We start from the raw sequence: 26407 nt of genomic DNA on the forward strand, positions 1-26407 counted from the left end.
CTACAATATCACCTTTCTCGCTCAGAGGCCAACAGATTCCAGCATATCTCACTCACAAAGCAAAAATACCAAATGTTGTCCGAAATACTTACAATTAACTATTTGGTCACATCCCAGGAGTACTTTCAGGGTGACAGTTGCTCAGCCAAAGCTTTTCTTATTTTGGCTATTCAGATCCAAAAGCATCCAGATAATTACTACTAACATCAAAACTTGAGGAAATAAAAATTTACTGGTTTATTAAAAATACGTCTTCTTACAAAATATTTTTTTTTAATGGCTTTCTTTAAGCTTACTGGGTTTTTTGAGAGGCCCAGAGTGTCTTGACAATCATAAGAAGGATTTCCTTTCCTTAGTAGTAGTATTCTTAGGCATGAATTTCTTGGATTTTATAACAGAAACAAATTAGAACATGAAGCACTTGACAGAAATTAAGGTATTAAATACCAGAAAAGTAGCAATGACATTTACAGTGAGGGATGAGGAACGCAGGCTTTTAACAAGCCAAGTTATTGTGCAACACCCTTTTTGGTTTAAACTCCACTTTAAACAGCATGACAACTTGTGCACTAATTTCAATTCTGAATTACTCTCAATAAAACTAACAACATATTCCACTTTATTGCCTGCACACTTCCAAGTGAAAGAATGCTCCACTTTTATATGGGTGACAAGAGCTTTACTGCATGCCTCAGACCTGGAAAACACAATCATGTAAGGAAAGGCATCCCAGAAGACTCACAGGTGTGTCTAAGCAGCTGCCAGCTGCCAAATGAACTTGATTAGTACCGTGGGTGACTCAAGAAATTGTTCAACAAAATCTCACAGGAAGTTCTGAAATAAAATGATCATTGCCTTTAATTTTCCATGCTTTTGTGTTGCAGCTTTGATCCAAATTTTCTTTGTTCTCCAAAATGGAATTAGGATGGCTAAAGAGTGGGTACCCTGGAGACAGAGGATATAAAGAAGGCAGAGGTGCTGAATGCCTTCTTTGCCTCTGTCTTTACTCCTGCAGACTCTCCCCGAGGGCCCCGGATTTCTATAGCCCCAGAAGGAGTCAGGACAAAGGAGGAGTTTGCTTTGGTAGATGAGGATTGGGTTAGGGATCAGCTATGCAATCTGGACATCTGTAAATCGATGGGTCCGGATGGAATGCACCCACGGGTGCTGAGGGAGCTGGCGGAGGTCATTGCTAGGCCACTTTCCATCATCTTTGGTAAGTCGTGGGAAACGGGCGAGGTGCCTGAGGATTGGCGGATGGCAAAGGTCACACCAATCTATAAGAAGGGCAAGAAGGAGGACCCGGGTAATTATAGACCGGTCAGCCTTACCTCCATCCCTGGAAAGGTGATGGAACAACTTATTCTTGACTCCATCACTAGGCATATCAAGGATGAGGGGGTCATTAAGAACAGCCAACATGGTTTTATGAGGGGGAAGTCATGTATGACCAACCTTATAGCCTTCTATGAGGAAGTGACTAGGTGGAGGGATGATGGTAGAGCGGTAGATGTAGTTTTTCTTGATTTCAGTAAGGCATTTGATACTGTCTCCCACAGCATCCTCATAGATAAGCTAAGGAAGTGTGGGCTTGACGATCAAGTAGTGAGGTGGATCGAGAACTGGTTGAAAGGAAGAAGGCAGAGAGTTGTGGTCAATGGCGCAGAATCTAGCTGGAGGTCTGTGACTAGTGGAGTTCCTCAGGGGTCGGTGCTGGGACCGGTGCTGTTTAATATTTTCATCAATGACCTGGATGAGGGAACTGAGTGCACCCTCAGCAAGTTTGCTGATGACACAAAACTGGGAGGAGTGGCTGACACACCAGAGGACTGTGCTGCCATTCAGCGAGACCTGGACAGGCTGGAGAGTTGGGCGGGGAGAAACTTGATGAAATTTAACAAGGGCAAGTGTAGAGTCTTGCATCTGGGGAAGAACAACCCCATGTACCAGTACAGGTTGGGGGTTGACCTGCTGGAAAGTAGTGAAGGGGAAAGGGACCTGGGGGTCCTGGTGGATAGGAGGATGACCATGAGCCAGCAATGTGCTCTTGTGGCCAAGAAGGCAAATGGCATCTTAGGGTGCATTAGAAAGGGAGTGGTTAGTAGGTCAAGAGAGGTTCTCCTCCCCCTCTACTCAGCCTTGGTGAGGCCGCATCTGGAATATTGTGTCCAGTTCTGGGCCCCTCAATTCAAGAAGGACAGGGAATTGCTTGAAGGAGTCCAGCGCAGAGCCACAAAGATGATTAAGGGAGTGGAACATCTCCCTTATGAGGAGAGGCTGAGGGAGCTGGGTCTCTTTAGCTTGGAGGAGACTGAGGGGTGACCTCATCAATGTTTACAAATATGTAAAGGGTAGGTGTCAGGATGATGGAGCTAGGCTTTTTTCAGTGATATCCAGTGATAGGACAAGGGGCAATGGGTGTAAACTGGAGCATAGGAAGTTCCACGTTAACATCAGGAAGAACTTCTTTACTGTAAGAGTGACAGAGCACTGGAACAGGTTGCCCAGGGGGGTTGTGGAGTCTCCTACACTGGAGATATTCAAGGCCTGCCTGGACAAGTTCCTGTGTGATGTACTGTAGGTTACCCTGCTCTTGCAGGGGGGTTGGACTAGATGATCTTTTTAGGTCCCTTCCAACCCTTGGGATTCTGTGATTCTGTAAAGAGGGATACAAGCACAATACCAGGTCCCAGATTTAGAAGTGATCATAATCTGGCTCCAAATGTGATTTCTGAAAGCTGTTTTTCTTTACCAAAGTGCATGAAAATACACAGAGACATTACAGCCTTATTCTGCCACTGTTAATAATTCTGAAAACTTTTCATTCCTCCACGGAGAGCCAGAAAGCCATGCACAATTTAAAATCTCTTCTGTATGTTTCCCTCCTGGAATTTCTTGGGCATGAGTGCACTGTGCTTTTCAGAGGAATAAATGCAAAAGGAGATACTACCCTATTTAATTAATGATATCACTCTCCCAATGCTATGTTTCCGTTTTACACATTATTACATTGGTCCTTCAGAAATGTTAAAAAATTTCAAACAGATATTTCTAGGTCCCCATTGGGAAATATGCTGGCCAGGTAAGCAAAACGGCTGTGTCAATACATTTGTAATAGGGTTGAAAATTCGAAGTCTTTACTGTAATGGAGTCAGTTCTTGCTTTAAATCAAAGGCTAGAAGAATCCATAACTAAGGTGAATTGAGAGATAAGGTAGACACCAAAACAGAAATCTGATTTTTAAGCAGAGGTTCTAATACCTGCCGGTCAGATTTTTTTTCTCTTTTATCATTGCATTCTCACAGATTGAACTAGGGCTGTGAGGATGACTGTTTTCCCCATGAAAACTCCCTTCCCCTCGCAAAATTTAATTCTATTTGGATTCAGTCCTAGTAAATGGTTTACTTCCCGAAACAAGAACAAAAAAGCACTTCATTTTCTTTCATTTTTTGTGAGATCAGATGAAATTATTTGTTTCATTTCTAGGCTACTGCAACAAAATTAAATGAAACCATGGTCTATTGTAATAAATCTGCCATAAGTGACGAGGTTAAGTTCCCAGTGACCCCAAAGCCCAGCAACTTACATGCTCATGTGGGTGTAGATAGCTTTCACATGAGCTCCATTACTGGCTTTCTAGACAATCACCTACTGGAGTGGTGTCACTACACAGAAAGTATTTAACATCACTTGAGAAGACAGGAGTAAACTCAGGTATTGTACACATGACTGTCATGTAGTCACAGCAAGCAGAAAGTTTGCAAGAAAGTTGTTAGATTCTCAGCATGTTCTCTGTGTTTTACTCTCTCTTTCAACTGTTTATTACCCTTGGAAGAAGTTCAGCATCTCTACTGAAGGTAGGAGAGACTGTTCCAGGTCTAAGCTAACTGCTATCAGCAGCATTTTTTCCTATCTTTCGTGTTAGTCTGATTTGAAAGGCAGCTCTCTTTGTTCATGCAGAATTTTTTTTTTTTTAGGCTTTTAGAGGTTAGCTTCCCAGCTTTCCTTGGCATGGATAGTTAGTAGCTATTTCTTGCCTTACAACCCTTATGTTTTATGGCTTTGATTCTCAGCTTGCTAACTTTCTTTTAAATAGAAGAAAGGGTTGTCTAGATTTACAAATTAAGACTATCCTAAAATAGTTTTTTTTCACTAGTGCAATCCCTTCTTCTGACATCTCAAAATAGGATTGCAAGTCCTGGGAAGGATAAGTAATGACAAACCAAAAAATCTTTACTCTGAAGAAAACAAATTTTCCCTGAGACCTGAATATTAACAATATTGCTTTCTGAGTCAGACTTTCAAACAGTGATGATATTATTGTCTCTGAATTAACAGCCTGTCTCTTAGGAAACTGGCTACTGTTTGTAGTGGTTTTGTAGGCTTAGAAATTTTAAAAAGAGAAGGAGGCTCTTATTTGGCTTCTCTGAAGGTACTCACAAAGTGCCTCAAAATGAAAAAAAACAAATAGCAATTTATTTCCCAAGGGAATGTTTTATTCAGCAGTGGAATGTTCCCACCAGAAATCTTTTTGCTTGTCTTGAAATATATTTAATCTTTTTTTCTTTCCTCCCTGCCTTTCCACAGGGTCTGAATTCATGATTATCTTAATGGTAATGTCCTGAATTCTTCCAAAGTTCTGTGAAGGAAATGTGGCTTTGTGCTAATTACTTTCAGTTCTTAAACAGCCACAATAGAAGAGTCCAGTTAATGTATTCATTGAAGGAATTATTTAAGCTCCATTTCAGTCTCTCATTGTAAATGAACAAAAGAAACAAAAAGTGATTTGCACTTAAGAATTACAGCATGAAGTGTCCCTCAAACAAAACCACCAGCTACTAACATCTTGGACAGACATTAGCAATGATGGGGACAAATTTGTAAAGCATGCACACGCCTACACTTGACCCACAGTGTACCAACAAGGGAGAAAGCCAATATGGCCCCATTAAATGGAGTGGCAAAAATGCAGAATGCACAAAACCACAGCAATTCTCCTGCTGCCAAGCAACCATAACTGATAAAGAAGTCAGGAGGGAAGAAGTGGAGAAAGACCAAGAAAACTGGGCAGAGAGAGGGAGAGAGCAGACTCTAGGGGAAAAGGTGATGTCACATAGAAGCATACAAATCAATGTTATAAGATTCCTTTTAAATCCCGCTGATCAGAACCTTCTTCCTAACTGTTCTTAACACAAAATGCACAGACATGAACAAAAGTTGGAATTATATAGAATCATAGAATCATAGAATGGTTAGGGTTGGAAAGGACCTCAAGATCATCTAGTTCCAACCCCCCTGCCATGGACAGGGACACCTCTCACTAAACCATCCCACACAAGGCTTCATCCAACCTGGCCTTGAACACTGCCAGGGATGGAGCACTCACAACCTCCCTGGGCAACTGATTCCAGTGTCTCACCACCCTAACAGGAAAGAATTTCCTCCTTATATCCAATTTAAACTTCCCCTGTTTAAGTTTTAACCCATTACCCTTTGTCCTGTCACTACAGTCCCTGATGAAGAGTCCCTCCCCAGCATCCCTACAGGCCCCCTTCAGGTACTGGAAGGCTGCTATTAGGTCTCCACGCAGCCTTCTCTTCTCCAGGCTGAACAGCCCCAACTTCCTCAGCCTGTCTTCATATGGGAGGTGCTCCAGTCCCCTGACCATCCTCGTGGCCCTCCTCTGGACTTGTTCCAACAGTTCCATGTCCTTTTTATGTTGAGGACACCAGAACTGCACACAATACTCCAGGTGAGGTCTCACAAGAGCAGAGTAGAGGGGCAGGATCACCTCCTTCGACCTGCTGGTCATGCTCCTTTTGATGCATCCCAGGATATGGTTGGCTTTCTGGGCTGTGAGCACACACTGAAGCTGGCTCATGTTCATTTTCTCATCAACCAGCACCCCCAAGTCCTTCTCTGCAGGGCTGCTCTGAATCTCTTCTTTGCCCAGTCTGTAGCTGTGCCTGGGATTGCTCCGACCCAGGTGTAGGACCTTGCACTTGGCATGGTTGAACTTCATAAGGTTGGTATCAGCCCACCTCACAAGCGTGCCAAGGTCCTTCTGGATGGCATCCCTTCCCTCCAGCGTACCAACTGGACCACACAGCTTGGTGTCATGGGCAAACTTGCTGAGGGCGCACTCAATCCCACTGTCCATGTCAGCGACGAAGATGTTGAACAAGACCGGTCCCAACACCGATCCCTGAGGGACACCACTCGTTACCGGTCTCCAGCCGGACATCAAGCCATTGACCACAACTCTTTGTGTGCGGCCGTCCAGCCAGTTCTTTATCCACTGAGTGTTCCATCCACCAAATTGATATCTCTCCAATTTAGAGACAAGGATGTCGTGTGGGACAGTGTCAAACGCTTTGCACAAGTCCAGGTAGATGATGTCAACTGCTTTACCCTTATCCATCAATTCTGTAGCCCCATCATAGAAGGCTACCAAATTGGTCAGGCAGGATTTCCCCTTAGTGAAGCCATGCTGGCTGTCACCAAGCACCTTGTTTTTCATGTGCCTTAGCATGTTGTCCAGGAGAATGTGCTCCAAGATTTTGCCAGGCACAGAGGTGAGACTGACTGGTCGGTAATTCCCCGGGTCTTCCATTTTCCCCTTCTTGAAAATGGGGGTGATATTTCCCTTTTTCCAGTCGTCAGGAACTTCACCTGACTGCCATGATTTTTCAAATACGATGGCCAGTGGCTTAGCAACTTCATTCACCAGCTCCTTCAGGACCCATGGATGGATTCCATCAGGTCCCACGGACTTGTGTGCGTTCAGATTTTGAAGATGGTCTCGAACCAGATCCTCTCCTACAGTGGGCCCAAGGTCTTCATTCTCACAGCCCCTGCATCTACTTTCTAAGAACTGGGTGGTGCAGTCAGAGCCTTTGTCAGTGAAGACTGAGGCGAAGAAGTCATTCAGAACCTCAGCCTTCTCTAAATCCTGCGTAGCCAGTTCTCCCAAAAGCTTCCTCAGGGGGCCTATTTTGTCCCTAGTCTGTTTTTTGTTTGCTACGTACCTGTAGAATCCCTTCCTATTATCCTTAACATCCCTGGCTAGGTTTAATTCTAAATATCTGAGAACATTATCTAGTTTCTTATGTACTGGATACACAAGAGATATTTAGATGGATATGATTTGCATGCCACAAGCAGGTTACTTAAAAAAAAAAATAAATCAAAAAGGCTTTTGTGGTTTGAGCAAGATTTTGTCTGAATTCAAGCCAGAGCTGCTTTCCAAAACACACTTGTTTTAAAGTACTGTTGTTCAAAACACTTGAGACTAGACACTTGAATTGCTATCAGGTACAATTAAAGGAAACCAAGGCATACAGTCTGGAGAACTAATTTTCTACCACTTGTTTTGTTGCCTTACTTTGTTGACCATCAAGGAATGGTTAACTCCACTGTCATTTTTTAAAAGCTTAACCAGTTTTAAAATGGTCAGCACCAGTGTGTGCCCTGTGAGAAAGTGGAGCAAGTAATAGCTTCAGGAATCATTCTGCATCCTTCAACATGTTCATTTATCAATGCACTTTGTCACTGACCTGCAATATACTCCTAAAGGCCAGAACAGGCAACAAACTATGACAAATTGAATGAACAGATAATAATCTGGGATTAGCAAGATCAGTCACTGCTAAATGTTATCTAGTCAGCAGTACCTGATTTCAAATTATCATTGGCATAAATAAAGCAGAAAACAAAACTGACTTACAATATACATCATAATTATCTGGACTTGGGCTATCACTATTTATTGCACTTTGTATTTTTATGTGTGTTAGAAAAAATGCTACTAATACAACTTTCCTATAATAAGGAAATAATAAATGACAAATGTGCATCAATAATTAAATATGATAATCTAATTTAATTTAATGACCAAATAATTTAAGGGATTAGTTGTTCTTCTTCACTGAACACCTTCTCTCAAAGATATATTTATTTCAGCAGAACTACAGAATACTCTAGGCTTCCTTCTTCGACTTTTAATGAGTTTTGGAAGAGGAAACTTGCAAATTCTCTAGAATTGCTTCATTAGTCTTCCTGGGCACTTTGAGCACAGTATTTTCCTCATGAAAGTAAGATTTCACAACTATAATCGTTGCATTTTCTTCCATACTTGAATCTTTGGCTTTTGCAACCAAGGACTAATGAACAACAAAGAACTTCTAAGCAAAGAAATTTAACTCTCATTCTGCTTCTTTTTTACTGTTAAACTTTGTTACCTTACAGAAGAATGAACCCTGTAGAAAATTCATCGAGCTGACATTATGGACTTGTGCTCAAACCCTGGTTACACAGAGTTCAAGTATTGGTGGCAGAAGGTCCTGTTTATTTTATAGTATATAGTAATGCAAAATAAGGCAATTATAGAATGAATCACAGCATCACTGAATGGGTTGAGTTGGAAGGGACATTAAGATCATCTACTTAGAATCAACCTGCCATGAGCAGAGACACCCTCCCACAGACCACGCTGCTCAAAGCCCCATCTAACCTGGTCTTAAACACCTCCAGGGTTAGAGCAGCCATAACTTCTCTGTGAAACCTGTGCCAGTGTCTCACCATCATTATAGTAAAGAGTTTCTTCCTAATATCTAATCTAAATCTACCCTCTTTCAGGTTAAAGCCATCCCCCCCCCCTTCTATCACTCCACTGCTTTGTAAGAAGTCCCTCTCCAGAATTCTTGTAGGCCCTGTTTAGGTAGTGGAAGGCTGCTATCAGATCTCCCTTGCGTTTTCTCTTCTCCAGTCTCATGAGGTTGAAAACTTCATGACGTTTGCATCGGCCCACCTCTCAAGTGTGTCAAGCTCCCCCTGGATGGCATGCCTTCCCTCCAGCGTATCAACCAAACCACACAGCTTGATGTCATCAGCAAATTTGCTGAGGGTGCACTCAATCCCACTGTCCATGTTGCCAGCAAAGATGTTGAAGAGTCCTGGTCCCAGTACTGACCCCTGAGGAATATTATTCATCACCAGTCTCCACTTGGACATTGAACCGTTGACCACAGCTCTTTGAGTGGAACCATCCAGCCAATTCCTTATCCACAGAGTGGTACATCCATCACGTCCATGCCTCTCCAATTTAGAGACAAGGATGTCATGCAGAATAGCTTCAAATGCCTCGCACAATTCCAGGTGGATGACATCAGTAGCTATTCTCTGATCCACCAGTGTTGTGGCCCTACCTTAAAAGGCCACCAAATTTGTCAGGCACAATTTGCCCTTAGTGAAGCCATGTTGGCTGTCACCAATCACCTCTTATTTTCCATGTGCCTCAACACAGTTTCCAATTATCATGACGTATTTTTTCACGAGGTGGGGTTCTTCACACAAACCATATTTGTTCACTGCAGTCTTGTCATATTGTTGGGCCTCTGACCACCTCTCCTATGTATAAGAGAGCAGAAGTTCAGGAATGTCCTGGCAGACTGCTGATGGGCATTAATTACATTTATACTATTTTCTGCTATCAAATCATACAGTGTTTATGACAATATACATTCTTCAAATAGCCAGCAAAGACATTAGAAAATAATGGTAACATTATTTCTATGACCTTAAATTCAATTAGACAGGTTTCAGTTACCTCATTTCTTTATAATAATGCACTGCAATTACTATTCAGTCCACGTGAGCATGCTTTTTCTTGTCTGGGTAGCAAAACTACCATTGTTTCCATCAATATGATATTGGCTTTGTTTATGTTTTGTGATCAGTTTCATAAATTTTTGTGACAGCTTGCACAATGCTGAAAGAGAAGCCAGACTTTTCTCATGCTTGGTAAACACTAAGACATCCGGGAAGAAAATCATTGGAGTGAATAGATTCATGGCATGAGATTTTGTATATATTTTTCCACCTTGATTGTCCTTGTATTAGAAGACTTGATTCATAGACTTTGAAGAATCTTATTCTTCATATTGGATTTTACATTCTACATTTTAATTTAAAAATACATTTGATGAGATTTGTAATGCTTTGTGCCTATGCTAAGAGTGGGTTTATTAACTTTAGAATCCTTCTAATATTCAGCAGTGTGTTGATATAGGAGTTGTTGGGTTCTTTTATTTATTTCCTTGTGAAGAAAAATAAAAAAAAGCATCTTTGTGTTTATGGGGTTGGAGGTTTCCTTTTTTATCTCTCCATATTTAGTATATGAAACCTCTGTCACATGTGTTATCAATGAAGTCAGTCAGGCCAGACTCTTGCAACCAGAATTTCAAACTTCTCCCAGATCTTTATGCGCTAAATAAGGAGCTGAATGGTTTCTGGAGATGATGATAGCAGTGCTGGGTATTTGACACAGACTAGCAAGTAACAGACCAGATATCCAGCTGGAGTGAATTAGCGTGTCTTCATTTAAGCGACTGATTTATACCTGCTTTAACAAAACCACTTTTTTTTTTGTTTGTTTGTTTGTTTGTAATTACAGCAAGACTTTCTGATTATATTGCCGTACATCTGCCTGGCTCTACTGTTTAGCAAGATAGAATCATAGAATCATAGAATAGTTAAGGTTGGAAAGGACCTTAAGATCATCTAGTTCCAATCCCCCTGCCATGGGCAGGGACACGTCACACTAAACCATGTCACCCCAAGGCTCTGTCCAACCTGGCCTTGAACACCGCCAGGGATGGAGCATTCACAACGTCCTTGGGCAACCCATTCCAGTGCCTCACCGCCCTTACAGGAAAGAACTTCCTCCTTATGCCCAATCTAAACTTCCCGTTTAAGCTTTAACCTGTTACCCCTTGTCCTATCACTACAGTCCCTCATGAAGGGTACCTCCCCAGCATCCTTATAGTCACCCTTCAGATATTGGAAGGCTGCTATGAGGTCTCCATGCAGCCTTCTCTTCTCCAGGCTGAACAGCCCCAACTTTCTCAGCCTATCTTCATACGGGAGGTGCTCCAGTCCTCTGGTCATCCCTGTGGCCCTCCTCTGGACTTGTTCCAACAGTTCCATGTCCTTTTTATGTTGAGGACACCAGAACTGCACACAGTGCTCCAAGTGAGGTGTCACAAGAGCAGAGTAGAGGGGCAGGATCACCTCCTTCAACCTGCTGGTCACGCTCCTTTTGATGCAGCCCAGGATACGGTTGGCTTTCTGGGCTGCAAGTGCACACTGAAGCTGACTCATGTTCATTTTCTCATCAACCAACACTCCCAAGTACTTCTGCGCAGGGCTGCTCTGAATCTCTTCTTTGCCCAGTCTGTAGCTGTGCCTGGGATTGCTCCGACCCAGGTGTAGGACCTTGCACTTGTCATGGTTGAACTTCATAAGGCTGTCATCAGCCCACCTCACAAGTGTGTCAAGGTCCCTGTGGGTGGCATTCCTTCCCTTCAGTGTATCAACTGAACCACACAGCTTGGTGTCATGGGCAAACTTGCTGAGTGCGCACTCAATCCCACTGTCCATGTCACCGACAACGATGCTGAATAAGACCGATTGCCGAGGGACACCACTCATTACTGGTCTCCAGCTGGACATTGAGTCATTGACCACAACTCTTTGCATGCAGCCATCCACCCAGTTCTTTATCCACTGAGTGGTCCACCTATCAAATGGATGTTCTCTCCAATTCAGAGACAAGGATGTCATATGGGACAGTGTTGAATGCTTTGCACAAGTCCACGCAGATGATGTCAACTGCTCTACCCCTGTCCATACTATAATATGGATACACAGTATCATACAAGATACTGTGTCTCTACTTTACTTCCCAGGATATCTGAGTGCCTCTTGCTTGACTGCGGTATGCAGTGACTCAGCAGCTGCCCAACCCTATATGCTGGTGTATCCAGACAGAGAACACCTTTCGCACAGCCTTCCCACCTCCTGATAAATCGCACTGCCTCTCCCTAACACACACACAGTCCCCCTCACAGCCTGTATTACAGGGTTTTTCCCTACGCCTTTTAACACTGTGTTTTGTTCTGACAGTCAGTAATGAGAGAATTTCCTATAACATGAGTCATACACCTTTTGTAGATGAGGTATTCGGGACTTGTTTTGTGTTAAGATACACCTCTTTGTCTCTCTAGATGGTGTTTCACAGCATTTTCAAAGCTTCATTATATTGAAGGCCAAAGGCCACATCCATAATCAGCCACATCCATTATCAGTTTCAGGCATAATTCCTGCATTAAGCTATCAATGTAGTCTGCATTATGCATCAATAACTTTTGGATGAAGGAAAATACACCTTTTAGAAGAAGCATCCAGTCTCAAAATGCATCTTATCACTTGATGATTAGAGAGCATGAAATAACATCCTGTACTAGCATAAGTACATTGTACAAGAGAAACAGTACATCTGAATTCCCTCCTAAAACGCTTTTCAGTGCAGTTTGTCATCTTTCTGTTTAAAGCATGGTATGGCTTAACTAAAAAACAATTGTGGTATATGCAAGTGAAAGAAATACCAACCACAGAAAGCATAGAGCCGCTCCTGACAGCTGCTGTACTGCTGCACATATTTAAGGTTGAGGCATAGACAGAGCCAGAATCCAGCAGCCGAGAGAGACTGCACAGAGGCAGAGCACAGAACCAAACAACTCCCAGTAAACTCCCAAATACCTGCCATGAGGCTGCTCTGAGGTCTTACTTGGCTTCAAGGAATTTGGAATTGACTCTTTCCTGGCCTGAAGCTACTGGCATTGGTATGGCACTCATATGAACCAGTAAAATTTACCCTTGTTCAGGGTTTAATTTGTATCTCAGAATAAAATGCCTTGATTTGAGATCCTAAAGAATAATTTTTACTTTCAACTCTTTCCTGGTTACTACAACACAGAGAAAAATGCATCATTCATCACAGGGATTAACTCTAAAAGAAACAGAAGATGCACAGGAGTTTACAGATAAAAAGTTCGTAACACATCAAAAATTCAGATGAAAAGAATCTTCCAGTTGATCTAAACCTCTTGAGATCTTTCAATAGCAGTCCTTACTGCTACACTTTTTAGACAAATCACCTTCTCAATATGTTCATTCTGGATTTTTTTACTAGTTTAAGGGAATATACCACTAGCATAAAACTAACTGAGCATCCTGCCAAATGTAGTGTTCTCATTTCACCAATACTGTGGATATCAACTCAGAATTCAGAAGCCACTGTCCAATCCTCCAAGCTGCCCAGACACTGTACAGCTGAAACAGGGTGGTGTGATCGCACCCACCAAAGATAACTGAGCTGTGAAACGTACTGGCAAAGGGTGCACTTAAACTAGTATTGAAATTGAAACAGATTAGAACAGAACCAGACATATAAGTCAATATGAAAAATATGTTATCACAGTGAACGATAATGTACACTAGAATGTGTAGTATCTTGTTCGGTGAACAAGAAAATCAGAGAGGTCTAAATGTTCCAACTGAAAAAGTCATATCATACTATTTCTGCTCACTGTATTGCTCCGTACTTTCCATGGAAGCTACTAATTTCTCAAGCTGGATATGCATCACAGGACCAGCTGAACACCAGCCTGAATCAGGATGTCAGTGCTAGTATACTGCAAAATCAGGTTTTGATGATATCTGATATTTCTGTTGCAATACATTCTAGATAATTGTGTACTGTTGTAAATTAGAACTTACTGTTTCAATTTAGTGTAGTGACTGGACCTTGTTTCACATAAAAGTGAGGTACTTCCTAAAAAGAAACTGATTTATCCCTCCACAGTCATCTGGTACGTCAAGAAGAAGTTCTGAACCTCAGGCAGATAATAATTTAGGTTTTAATCTGTAAGTTTTACTGCTATATTAGCAACATGAGAAAATAAAAACTAGACTGACTTTATTCAGAAATAAGTTTTGGTATAGAATTTCTTTCTTTAAGAATGCAATGAAGTAATAAACGCATGTTCTTCATCATGAAGGCCTGTAAGACTCCATCACTAATCAGAAGTGGATAAAGCCATGAAGTTAAAAGCTCCTGGATTTTCAAATTTGAATTTTAAACCAGAAAAATGTTTGCTATTAACAGGTGGAGTACATTCTTTTCAGTTGTTTCTTCACACTCAGCTGTAGGCCTCCTTAAGATAGCTATAAACAAGTTTAAATGTGTAGATGTTTATCAACAGTCAGTGCTGGTTCGTGGTAGAATACTTGGCACAAATAACTATACAAAACATGAGACTGTCCTCTATTCAGAAGCCCAGATCCAAGCCAGTATAAGGAGTGAACAAAAGATTCTCTCTCTCTCTCTAATCTCCAACAGAATTCCTCGAGTCACAATATATTCAAAGAAAGGCTGGAAAGCAAAAAGAGGTGTTGTTTCAACAGCTGTGAAACAGCCACCATGCTAAAGGGAACAAAAATATATTTAAATGTCAGATGCTTTACACCACTGGATTTAACCATGCCAACTCATCATGATCCTGGAAGACAGCATCAGGCTATGGCTTCCAAGAGACAATGTAGAAATCTATTTTTTTGTTAACAATTAGTAAGATTATTTAAAGCTAACTTTAGAGTCTGCTGACAGGCTGAAATATGATTTATCACCTGCCCTTTAGTGGCAAAGCAAACCCTCTGAACTGAAGTAAGTTTTTTCTACACAGCCTGCAAATTCTTCTCTCATCTCAAGAATGGAAACAGGACTGTATTTCTGAGCTCCCACAAAACAGTTTCTTACACCTTTCCCATAATCTTCAAATCTAGGGAGAAAACTATAATGGCCATCTTGAATGTCTACAGCCCACAGAGAACTGAAATACTCCCCAAAGAAGTTTAGTTGTATCTCCTGTAGTGATTTCATTTACAGGCACATCTTGGTAAAGGACTTTCAATGCCATATAAATAATTTCTGGGATAAAAGAGTTTTGTGCTGCTGCTCCAGGAAAAGCAGCTGATGTTGTGAATGGCAATGAAAATTTTTGTAAGGGACAATACTCTAAATCTTAGAGCAGCAAATTATGACACTATGCATAATAGGTGCCAAAAAGCTCTCACTATTTCCTTAGTCTAAAGTCACTGTCGTTGATCTCCTTGGCACTCTTGTAGGACACACCAGCAAGGAAAGCAGGGAAAATGAACTCTCACTCAATGGTAGTGGAAATGATGGGTGAAAACACATGGATAAGAAATTCACACACGCACCGAGAAGCTTACTTTTCTTCTGGTACGAGAATCCACAACTTTTGAAACACACCAGAAGTCAGAAAACACAATGAATTCAAATGAAGTTACTGCAAGTGTCTAAGAAATGGCCAGTACAGTTCTACACTTCTTTCAGACACAAGGAAAATAAATAGAAACTATGTATTCAGAAAAACAGTATTTATTTTATGACATAGGTGCCATATATTGAGAGCATAAGGAAAAAGAGGGACAGGAAAGCAGTAAGAGCAAGTAAACATGGTATTACTAGAGGATACCGTTACAGCAAATAGCTTTTGAAAATAATACAACATACATCACACTGAATTTAAACACAGTATATTTCTGTGGTAGAAAATGAGTAACAGGCAGAGGCTAATAAAAATTTCTGATAGTCTTGATGACACAGGAGAAAAGTCCTTCAAAAGTCTAATGCACCACACTGCTTTTCTCATTTGGCCTGAATGCTACACACAACTTTATTTCTTTAAAAATGTACCTCTTTATGCTCTGTTGCTGATTTCCCAATTTGAAATCTTACTTTTTCACGTTTATGGCTTCTTCTTTGTCATAAACTTAAAAGAAACAAAGCCATCTGCCATGAGATGCACATAGCTGCCCCCCACGCAAACTAGTGCTATGCTAAAAATATCTTTAATTAATATTCTGCACAAATGCTTATCATAAAAGACATAGATAAAGCACAGAGTAGGCAGAGAATTTACAACAGACCACTCATTAAGTTCAAAATTGCTTCCAGTTTTTACTCATCTTCTCATTTAACAGAACAACCATTTCTCCCCTTTAATAAAACCCAGTGCAAAACTTCATTTGTACGAAATGTACTGACTGGCTTGAACGGTTGATAAAAAATTCATTTTTATATTGCCTCTTGAAACGCAGTTGACTGATAGTTATAGCAGCTTGGCTAACACTCAAAATTTATTCCCTAAAGTAAATTCTGACAGTTTGATTTTATATCCTTACAATCCAGTTTACTCCTACTCTAGTAACATTTGTAGAGGTGCTTTATTGTTGTCCAACATTAATTAAGAAAAGTCATTCTGAAAACTTCCTGTGGCATGTATGAGAATTTGCTTGCTTCTTCAAGTAAGTTCAACTTAGTTTTAAAAATTTCTTTACAATCTCTAACAATCTCTAAACATAGGTTAGTCAAAACTTTAATTCAGTCTTGTTCCTCAGAACCTTATAAATCAATAAATCAAGAGACAAAATCACCAAACATGAGACTCTGTAGTGGCACAGGGAACAATAAAAAAGCTAGGTTACATTCCATGAACAGATCTGCTTATGGATAACCTGCAAACAGGCAGCTGAGCAGATGTAATGCATTTGCTGCACAAAAACTTGCTCAGAAATGACAGTTTCTAAAACACAATTAAGCACCTTGTGTAAAATGAAGTAATTGTCTCACTCTTGTTTCTAAAAACTAGAGTGCTGCTTATGATTAGTACTTTCTTATTTGGTTCACTGGTGAATAAGACTAAGTGAGACTAGAGATAGAGCAGCACTTCAACACACAGCCCATTTGTTTAGATACTTCTCTAAATTACAGGTGAAGGAGTTGTTAGAATTAATAGTATTAGACCTCATCATTTTGGATTAACTATCATAAAATAAAGGCACCCTTGCTCTTATGATTAGAATTGCAAATTATGAAGAGTTTGGGTTTTACACTTAAACTTCACCAAGATAAACTAAGTAGAAGAGAGGTCATGGTAAGTCATTTAAAGCTGTCTATTCAGTACATAAATATATCTGCCCAAATAGAAAATTCAGACTTGATATGGAAAGAATTATGTACCCTAGATTTCAGTTATTGCCTTCTCTTTTATTTCTATGTATTATTACCTTCCAATACACTCACTAGGTATGGGGATGTTTCTTAATTGTCAAAGTTGTTCATGCTTTGAGCAATGAAAAGCATTATCTGTAATTCTGTCTCATTTGAGTGGAAGTTGTGTTAAAGACAGAAATTTATTTCATTCCACTAAAAAATCAGCGAATTGAAAATACAGTTCTTGACTTTACAGATGAAGGTATGTTTCACACTCTTATTTTGGTATCAGATGGGGGTTATTCTGAAACAGCTTCACTACCTGAGTACTTGTGGGGAAAAACCAAACCAAACCAAACCAAACCAAACCAAACCAAACCAAACCAAACCAAACCAAACCAAACCAAAGAACCCCACTAGCTTTAAAAAACTGAACCTAAAAATCAACCTGAAAAAACCGAGGGTGTGTACAGTGCTGGTGATGGATTAAATGGTCCTGGAAACTCCTTATAGTTCTATTTTCATATGTAGGAAAACTGATTCACACAGCAGGAAAAAAAAACCCAAACATGTTTTTCAACACTTATTCTGGGACACCTCCTTCTTCTCATAAATGTAAAGCATGCAAGCCACATTTATTTCAGGAAAAATGGTGAAAATCTTTTACTAGACTAAAGGTCTTGGAATTGCTTTGGTTCAGACATACTTTTTTCTTCTTCAGGTTAAAGTTTTAATCAGACACAACCAGATGTCACTTCAAATGTGCAGCTTATTAAATATTACTTTATTATTTATTTTGAAGAGCAAGTCTAAACTCAGAAAATGTTGTGGCAAACTTTAGAACAAAATTATTTAAGGATAATTAAAAAAAAAAAAAATCTTGACATGCTTCAGGCATCTTATCCAGCACATGAATATTAATGGTACCTCCTTATTACCCCTAAAATGTTGTTCTTATGAAGTATTTTAAACTAAACTATAGCAGAAATTTACAGGATATCATGAACCAGGGAAATCATCACTTTACTCATCTCAGATAATCCTAAATCCTCTCTACAGTATGTATCTTCTCATCTGTTACACAATCTCAGCCATATGAGAATGCTCTTCCAGGATTTAGCAGAACTAAAGAGGGCTCTTTTCCTATAACTTTAATTTCACAAGATGAGAAATGTGATCACTAGAGTATATTCACAGTATTGAAATAATGCAAGAAACAAGTGTTTTCCAATAAGAACTCAGCTCCCAGTTGCACTGTTCCGTTAAATGGATTGCCCTACTTCTCTCTTGCCTGACAGTGACCCAGTTCTAGAGCTGTTACATTTATTCATGTGACACGAGGAAAAGTTTTAAAGATTATTCAACTGTTTGATTAATGTTTAGTTTTCAAGAAAATGGATCACTCCAGTTTTTAATCCAATAATTTTTATCCATATTGCTGTAGCATTTACATAACACATAGACACATATACAACACATGTAATCCATTGATAACAGTGTGTGAATGAGGAGCAAGCAACCTGCAGTCACCAGTTTGATTAACTTTTTATGAGCTGTAAATTGCTCCAAAAAAACCGTGTTTGCCTTCACCTACAAAAAGCTTCATATTTCTAAAATCAAAACCATAAATGATTTTGAAGTTGCTTAGATATTTGGTTTCCTGTTTTTCCCATCAGTTTCATTCCTCCCAGGAAAGAAAAGTGCTAAAACTCCATTAAGACAGACTAGTTGCTCTTACACCCATTCCAGATTAAGAAACAGCAGGAAATACTAGCGGCCTTATTGTAAATTTTCAAGCAATTCCCACTTAAATTTTGCAGTTTGTGGTGGCTGAGACAAAATTTGAGATAAATGTTAGACATTTTTAAGGGATTTAGGCAAACTAAATCTAGATCCATATCTTTCAAGATTTTCTCTTTACCCATATAAATATACCTAGCAAGTGTTCACTGGATGAGGAGCATGCAGCTCTTTGTAGAATTAACTTCCTAGATAAAATAAAGACGTAGATGACACTAATTTATCTTCAGTACTATTTTCTTTTAGAAATAGGCTTATTTAATTAACTCCTTTCTAAACCATGTCTAATATACAGAAAACTGCAGTGAATGTGGTTGAACTAAAATAAACTGAAGCCAATATAAACAAAACCCATTTATTTTCTTTCAAGTTATCCCCTTTCACATTTTACTTCACTTGAAGTACATCTGAATTTTGAAAAAAAACCCCCCAAAAAAAACCTGACTAATCGATGTATTTCCTTTCTCTAATTGATTTGCAAATACAATTCTAGCAAAATAAATATGGAAAGTAAGGGAAGTAGACACTACTGGATAAAAATTTTTAAATGTCCAGTATGTCAAATGTCCAGTTCAGTAGCCATTTTCAAAAGTAAAGGAGATGGATAGATCTTCATTCACTACATTTCAAAACAAATCAGTACAGATTAAATTCTTGCATCACTTTTTACATACACAACATAGATGGAGCTGCTACTAGCTGTCTTTCAAGATTCAATGCCTTTCAGTACATTCTGAAGTTTCAAAGCCTCTGTTTTCTCTTCACAGACATAAACGCATAATCACAAGGCTGGATTTAAATGTTACATGCAGTTTTACTGACAAGAAAAATCATCTGTACAAACTAATTTATGCAAAACTATACGTTAGTAACTAGTATCCATCTATGAATTATATAGCTACTTAACACCTCTTTTTTACCCTTCACTTTAGATAACGTGCAGGTGCTGAAAAATTTCAAGAGACCCTTCTTCAGGTTAAAAAAATGTTCTGCAGGACAGAATTTCTTTGCTTCTGTATTAACAGATCATTACCTCAAATCAGCTGTGATTGAGGATAAATGCCATTCAGAAGTGGCTTGACATTTCAATAGCTTTTCTCTCATTATACTGAATACTAATTTATTTGCAGGGAACTAACAAGTCTTGTGCTTGTCTGACATCGAACAGAAAGCCATTGTTCAGCTAATTCTTGTTTGATCCATTATCTGATTTCTAATCTGAAAGTAAAACCAGATTCTAATTGAGGGCAGGCTGACAGATCACCTCATAGGAGCAGATACCAAATCAGCAAGATGGAGAGAGGAAGCATTTGCTCACCACAGTGCACATCGCTCTTTTTGAGAGCTAAAGTATAAAACATGGATGATAAGAAACAGAGACATGCAGTCATCTTTTAATAAGAACCAAAAGGATGTCATGCGAGAAGAATGGGAATTCATCTTCAGCACTTTCCCTCAAGCATTCAGCATGAAAACGGTTATCTTTTTAGGTAATATACTAACCTAGTAGCAGAAAGGAAAAACCCCAAACAAAAAAGCACTGTTGCCAAAAGGACAACACATTCCAAAACACCAAGGAGACGCTTGTTGTAATTCATCCTCTTTTTTTTCCCTGAATTTCTGCCATAGGGATCTGAAACACTGGGTCTCCGAGGAGGAAGAGATGCCAACTGTGCTCCTCTTGAGCAGCCCCTAGCCATTAATTCATGAAGTGTCAATGAAAGGCCGCCTGTTCGCTGCATCCCTCCGGCTGGCTGTCTGCAGCAGTGGGTGGTGACTAGTGGGATGATGTAACCCAAAGTGGCTGTCTGCAGTAGGTCACGGTTCATGTTCTTCCACTAAGGAATTGCAGCTGTGCAATCTACAGCCTTTACTCTGGAGAAGATTGGCCACATGCATGAAAGCATCCTGTAGCTGTTACTTGTATCTTCCCCAAAGAATGACACAGGAAAGGAGGAGATTACAGAGAATTGCAATGGGTCACTGGTATGGCTGACATCCAGCCTCAATGAGACAAGGGCCATTAAACAAAGTAATCCCAAAGTATTAAGACATGCAGGTGAAAACTTTTGGAATATAAGTGCTAAAACAAGCAAAATATTTGAAAATGCTGTACAAAGTATCCAGCCTCCAGGTAGCGACTGATTTTTCTGAGCAGTGATACAAATGGTAAAATCAACCATAAAGTCTGCAAAAAGGGGTAGCATTAGTCTGTCAGAAGAAAGGACCAGCAATTCAGAAAAACAAGATATCAGAAATAGGTGGAAAAGCTGCTGGAAAAATGTGAGGACATTCCTGGCTTCCTCCCCTCATTTCATAGGAAAGCTAGTGGACTTCTCATTTCAACATGTGCCATTTGTGTCTCATTCTGCTGACGGACATTCTAGTGAAGACCAAACCGAGGACTTTTTTCAAGAAAAAACATAATCTACAGAGAAGTGAAATAAATTTGTAAGCAAAACACAAGCTCCCAACACAAACATTCAAAATACAAACCTTCTTTCACCCCAGGCCTTATCACTCTTTTTCATTCCTTTCTACCACTTCTTATGCACCTCCGTATCCTCACTCTGAGGGTTAACAGAGTGATGACCCTACAAACACAACCACCTGTGCCTCTTGTTTCTCTTATTCTCATCAATGCAGACTTGCATCTTCAATTTTAAGGTTCTCTGTGTCCTTTCAGTTCATCTGGAAATTAAAAGGCAAGACATTCTGAAACCCAGGACTGCTAAATATCTTGCAAAAATTTGCAGCTGTTTTTTTTTTTATCTCTTCTTCAATGGTATGATAGTAATATGTCTTCAACAATTTCCTACTCAGTAGTATGTTTCAGCATGCAGCAAAATTTCCTTATTAGATGCAAAGCTCTCTGGTTTTTGCATGATTATCTGCTGGAAGTTTATTATGTCTGAATTCTTTCCAAAATGTATTAATTGAAAATAGTGACAGCTGACTAGAAATACAGTAGAAATCCAGATGAAGTTGAAGATAGTATAGAGAAAGCTGCACAGAAAATGAGATTGCAGAAACCTGCACAACACAAGGGTAGCATAGCAAGAGCTTCAGAACTTAGCATGAGATACAAGGATGAAATTCAAGTTAATACTATAGCTATAAATTTGGTCTAGTCTTGTAGCTAAGACATGCCTCTGTGCGCACCCAGTGAACTTCTCTGCACAATCCAAGAACTCCCAAGACAGCCATTTGTATAGGTGAGAAAATGGATTTATCTGAAACACTGAGTTGACCAAAAGAAAGATAATTCACTGAAATCTTAGCCATCTTTGGAACTGCTACAGTCTACTTGGTCCAAGAGTGATTTGGATGGGATTCTTGGACTGTCTTAAAGATGACTCCTGAAAGGTGGTCAAAATGGATTAACCATTACAGTCATTGATCAGCCTAAGACATGCTTGAGAAAGGATGTTCCCAGACAAATTATAAATCTGCTGTGCTGGGGAAGAAGTTTCACAGAAACAGACATGCAGGTGACTTGTAGTGGAATTCTTTTGCTTATAAAAAACCCTTAAATTACATAGTGACAAAAATAAAGAACTGGTGCTCTAGACTACCTTTAGCCATCCGAAGGCAGAAACAGAAAAAGGACTCTGAATGTACGTAGGCCAAAAATGTAAACTAATAGCTTTCCCAGGTGAGGATGAGTGGGCAGCTAAGGAGAGTTACACTTAAGAAAGAAGAAAGTCTTGTTTTCATAACTCTAAATCACAAAACATAGACTATCAGGCAAAATACAATACAAAAAAGATTTTTAAAAATCCACAGAAAAGTTAGAGAAGACAAGAATGACAGAAAATATCAGTAAGTGTACTGCAAAAATAAAGTAGGAAATAGAGACAATAATAAAGTTGAAAAACTTTGACGTCAATATGAAACAAGAAAGATACAGAATTATGGAAGGCTGATCAACACACTGGACAAACTAGAGTGACATGTATAAAACATAAAGCTAAGTGTAATGCAAAACCCCCCAAACTTCTGAATACAGGTACTATGAGGAGAATTTTTTAACAGTGGAAATAAAACTGTTGTGTTAGTTTTCATGTATTTAAAAATTCTCTGGAGGAACATTATTTTGGAAAACAATTATTAAAAAAAAAAAAAAAAATGAGTCCAATGGGATTGTAGAATAAGTCTGCCAACCATAAGTACAGTCCCATATGGATATAGGCAAAGATTTCATTATTGGAAAGGAAATTACTGGCAAGAATTTCCAAGAATTATGGAAAACTAATAACCCAAACATACTTTTGAAAAGAAAGGACTACTAACAATGGTAGGCCAAATAATTTCTAGATGCAAAAGCTAGAACTTGAAAAATGAGTGAAAAACATTTAATCAACTAACCAAAAAAAAAAAAAAAAGAAAAGAAAAGAAAAGGAAAAAAAAGTAACTACTTTAGACATAGTTTTGGTAAGCAGGAATGAAATGGAAAATATACTTGGATCAAGTAGCTTATTTAAATAAACAAGTAGCATTATTTAAATAAACAGATTGAAGGATAAAAACAAGTTTGCAAAACTGTCAGTCTGTGAAGACTTAATGCTGACTTAATGCTTCTGGTAGGCAAATTCAATCAAACTAAAGAGCTCAAAGTCTCAAAATGTTTAGAGGCTTAAGTTTCCACAGGTCAAACTACATCAAAGCCATACTTGGAACACAAATCCCAAATGAGTAAAAAAAAGCATCCATACCTAATGTAATGAATCATTGTATATAAAAAGATATCAGTACCAATATGTGTGCACCCAAAAAATTATGAAAAAATAGGAGACTGAACCTCAAGAAAGCTGGGATTTAGTACTGTTGAGTCTAAAACCAATATTCACTAAAAGCCTAGCTGGATATAACCGTGAGGAAGATAATAGTAAAGATGGTAAGATGAGAAAAAAGCAGAAATGATACTCAGTGAAACTAGAATCAAGCTCAAAGATTTTAGGAATTTCAGTTTAGAAAAATAAATCAAGTTTTGATTTTAAACAAGATTAGCTGCATTTACCATGTGGGCAGAGGCACAGAATGAGTATTACGAAGTAAGACCATGTAAATGGAATTTCCATGGCAAATGTAGAAATGCAATTCAAAAATTACAGTATTGTAAGGAAAAGGGAAGACATTGTAAGTAAGTTCTGTGTGAAGATAAGAAAAAGTTGGTATTTATGACATCAAAGACTGGCATTTAATAGTTCTGCAGCATACAGTAAAAAAACTAACAAATTTAGAGAGGGCGAGAGAGGTCAAGAATCTGAGAAGGATTTTAAGGACCTCATATTCAGTAATTCACGATATTTTACTCATGACCTTTGGCACAAAAAGCAGAAGTGATAATGACATATTGTCAACACAACATGAACTTGAGAAACAAAGGGATAGAAAAATTACACTGGGTAGTATAAAGTGAAAATACACACAAGCAACCTATTCCACAAAATTCCCAGTGTAGAATCCTATTTATGAGAACTTCTAACCCTACAAAGAAAGAAGCTGACACAGAAACATAGAATTCATAGATATAGTAGAAAAGGGATATTTTAATTAGATACTTCTTATCCTGAGAAACCTTCAAAGTCCAGGAGCTTTGAATCAGGCCTAAACCACTGATGACTGGTTTAAAAACGATGAGATACAAAAGTGCTATTAAACACTGTCAGTTTTGTTTTCATAACTTCTCTAGATAGTTTTATGTTGTTACTGTTAGGACATTACTCTCTTCCAGTCCAATTTCCAAGCATGCTACTGCAAAACCCTAAAACTAGCTAAAAAAAAGAAAAAAAAATATATATACACATATATATATATATAAAAATTCAATTTCATTAAAGCCTTAAAAATAAGCTTTACTGTACTTTCCTGCATATTTTGCATTGAATTCAGCTTCTGGTTAATCCTATACTCAGTACAGTAACTAAAAATGTTTCTAAAATACTCTGTGGAAAAAAGACAACCTGAATCCAAAACCTTTCTTTGCTTATTTCATGGAATCATAAAATGGTTTAGGCTGGAAGGCACATTAAAGGCCATCTAGTTCCAAACCCCTGCCACAGGCAGGGACGTCTTCCAATAGACCAGGTTGCTCAAAGATCCATCCAACCTGAATGCAGTATTGCAGGTGGAGTCTCAAAAGAGATCCCACCTTTGCTCGGATCAGGGATGTTGCAGAGAGGCTGCCTGGTCTACTAAGTCCCAGGGACTATCACCCACTTCTAGTTTTCCATGTGGGTGCTAGTGATATAGACAGCAGTAGCCCAGAGAACATTAAGAAGGACTATAGAGCACTGGGAGAGGTGGTTAGGGGCTCTGGAGCTCAGGCAGTCTTTTCATCAATTCTCCAGGATAAAGGGGAGGACCTTAAAAAGGTTAGGAGGATTGGCAAGGTTAATAAATGGTTAGAACAGTGGTGCTGTAGTCAGGGGTTTGGGTATCTTGAACATGGGACTCAATCTGGGAAGGCAGGTCTACTGGAGGCTGGGCGGAGCTGGTCTGACCACGAAGAGTAAGAGCGATTTTGGTAGGAGGCTTGCCAGACTGGTCAAGAAAGCTTTAAACTAGATGTACTGGGGGAAGGGGCATCATTCCATTCCAACACACCCAATCAGTTGCCAGCACCTATAATAAATGCTCAGAACAATGCAGAGATATTCCAGCCTCTCCAGGCAATGAGCCGGCTTCATTTGGAGCTCGGCTCAGATACCTCTATACAAACGCCCATAGTATGGGGAACAAACAAGAGGAATTACAGATGTGTGCACGTCTATGAGGGTATAATAGGTATCACAGGAACATGGTGGGATGGCTCCTATGACTGGAGTGTTGGAATGGAAGGTTACAGGCTCTTTAGAAAAGACAGGCACGGCAGGCGGGGAAAGGGAGGTGCTATTTATGTTAGGGATAGGCTGGAGAGTATGGAACTCTGTCTGGGGACAGCTGAGCAGTCAACAGAGAGTTTGTGGGTCAGGGTTAAAGGGAGAACAGCCATGGGAGACATTACTGTGGAGATCTGTTGCAGACCACCTGATCAAGAGGACTCTGTGGATGAAGCACTCTGTAGACAAATAGAAGCAGCCTCACGCTCACAGGCCCTTGTTCTCATGGGGGCTTCAACCACCCTGATATCTGTTGGAGGGACAGTACGGCCCGGCACAAGCAAGGAGGTTTCTTGATCATGTGGAAGACAACATCCTTCTGTAAGCAACAGAGGAGCCAACAAGGACAGGTGCCATGCTTGACCTCATGCTCACCAACAGGGAAGGGCTGGTTGGAAATGCGACGCTCCAGGGGAGCCTTGGTTGTACTGATCATGAGATGGTTGAGTTCGAGATCCTCAGGACAGTGAGAAGAACGTGCAGCAAGCTCACTGCCCTGGACTTCAAGGGAGCAGACTTTGGCATCTTCAGGAACTTGCTTTGCAAGGTTCCATGGGATATAGCCCTAGAGGGCAGGGGGGCCCAAGACTCTTGGTTGATACTCAAGGATCAGCCGCTACAAGCTCAGGAGTGTTGCATCCCAACTAGAAGGAAGTGCAGCAGGAGGGCCAGGAGACCTCCTTGGATGGATAAGGAGCTGCTGAGGAAACTTTGAGGGAAAAAAGAGGCTTATAAAAGGTGGAAGAAAGCACAGGTGGCCTGGGAAGAATACAGGGATGTTGTCCAGGAAGCTAGGGACCAG

The sequence above is a fragment of the Lathamus discolor genome, chromosome Z (genome assembly GCF_037157495.1).
Source record: "Lathamus discolor isolate bLatDis1 chromosome Z, bLatDis1.hap1, whole genome shotgun sequence".
Lineage (NCBI taxonomy): Eukaryota > Metazoa > Chordata > Aves > Psittaciformes > Psittacidae > Lathamus > Lathamus discolor.